This window comes from Sorex fumeus, unplaced genomic scaffold (genome assembly GCF_029834395.1).
Source record: "Sorex fumeus unplaced genomic scaffold, SorFum_2.1 ptg000044l, whole genome shotgun sequence".
In the NCBI taxonomy this organism is placed as follows: Eukaryota; Metazoa; Chordata; class Mammalia; order Eulipotyphla; family Soricidae; genus Sorex; species Sorex fumeus.
The window spans coordinates 68,520,287-68,522,200 of NW_026606101.1; the positions used below are offsets into that span (position 1 = coordinate 68,520,287).

The 1,914-nt window shown below is 41.3% G+C and overlaps 1 non-coding gene across 1 annotated transcript; it reads left to right on the plus strand.

Moving 5' to 3' along the window:
* Nucleotides 1–1,477: 1,477 nt before the first annotated feature.
* LOC130030930 (small nucleolar RNA U3) lies at nt 1,478–1,691 on the plus strand. The gene has a single exon (XR_008793578.1). It is a non-coding gene; the product is annotated as a small nucleolar RNA U3 (small nucleolar RNA).
* Nucleotides 1,692–1,914: the final 223 nt, after the last annotated feature.

Consider the following 1,914-nt stretch of genomic DNA (forward strand, 5'->3'; position numbering starts at 1 on the left):
CACTATACACATTACCAGTGTACCCATCTCCTTACCCACAAGTATCCCTATTCCCCTTCCTTTAAACATCCTCCAAACTCAGTTGTATAGGACAGTTGTCCTGTTGTGTTATCTTTACCCGTTGCTGCAAACTTGCTGTGTATCTTTAAGTCCCACATATGAGAGAGGTCATTTTGTATCTTATCCTTCCTTTCCTTCTTACCAACTTCACTCAGCACAATATCTCCTAATTATATCCAAGTCGTGGCAAATTGCATGATTTTGTTACATGTCAAGATGGAAAGAGAATTTCTAGTTTCTTACATGCTGGGAAGGAAACAGGAAGTGACCTACAGCATTTTAGTTCTAATTCACATATTTTCATTTTCAGCATTCTTTATTTCTCACTATAGATTTGAATTTTTGTGTCACTTCCTTTTTACTTGCTTGTGCTTGGTATTTATTATAAGGTAGGTATGCTGGGATAATTTAGTCCTATATATTATCTCAAGTCTTTGTGGACTTTATTTGTTCTGCCTTTTTTTTTTTTTGGAAGGATGGTTGGGCTAAGTATAGAATTCTCAATTGAGTGTTTTTCTTTTTCTTTTTTTCTTTGTATTCAGGCTGGGGGTAGTCTTTCTAGAGGTTGTCACAGCTCAGCTCTTGGCCTCAACTCTGCCCAGTGACAGTCACAGTTATAGCTCCACCTCAACAGTCTCACTCTTCGCCCTGTCCTTACATAGGTATAGCCTCAGATACCACCCTCTGCACCCCTGCAGGTTCTAGATGACAGTCCAAAAGGTTTGTAATGCACCAGCTCATACCCAAAGGAAGTTCACCCAAAGTGAACACACAAGATTTAATCTTCAACCTAGTCATAGGACAGGATCCCAAAAGATTCAGGTTTGCATTTGTACTCACCATGTCAAAAAAAAGACTAGGCTATGGAAAATGCACAAAACAGGGTGCAGTTGTTTTCAGAATAGAGTTGGGAGAAGAATATATTCCTGACAAATCAAGTGGGAGCTGCCATCTCAGATGCACAGCAGGTAGCAGACACCCCATCAGAAGTGAATTCCACCCATCAGTCTGGTGTGGAACAGTCACCTGGAGACTTGTACTGGCAAGGGCAAAATCTCTCTCCTACCCCAACTTCCCACAATAAGTAAGTATAAAGACAAGGTTACTGAACATATTTTTGTTTTGTTTTGCTGTTGGGCCACACCCAGCTATGCACAGGGATTACTTCTGGCTCTGTGCTTAGGAATTTCTCCTGGCAGTGCTAGGGGGACCATATAAGATTCTGGGGATTGAACCTGGGTTGGATGCATGAAAGGCAAGCACCTTACCCACTGTACTATCTCTTCAGCTCCCTGAACATATGTTTTTGAGTACATGTGATAACAATCTCCAGTCATTGCTCAAGTTATTTGAACTGGGATGTCACATCAACTGCCAAACAACAGCAACTGTAAACCACGTGCAAGAATTCAGACCAAAGAATATACTTTCAGGGATCATTTCTATAGTTCATTACTAGAGAAGTTTCTCTGATTCTGTGGAGCACCCAAAACCATGAGAAGGAGCCAGAGGATCATCTACTGAGCCTAGAACCTGTTCTAGGTGTTGCTTTTGCAACTCCCCTTTACCATTGATGATGATTCTTCTCTTCTCTTGGAAGAGGGAGAAGGAGAGGATGCAGTCTGAGTGTTTTCTTGACAAAAAGAAAAAATTCAGGCCAACTAGACTGTTACAGAAGCTACAGAGCACTGGTACCACAAATGCCCTTTTGCCATCCAGATGAACCCAAATCATAGGCATAGGCACCAGATTGATCTCACAAGTATTATAAATGTAAGATTTTAGTGGTGGTCAGAAATCAGTAGAGTCATAGGCATTACCTTATAGTGAGAACAGGAGCAGCTGGGTTGCTGC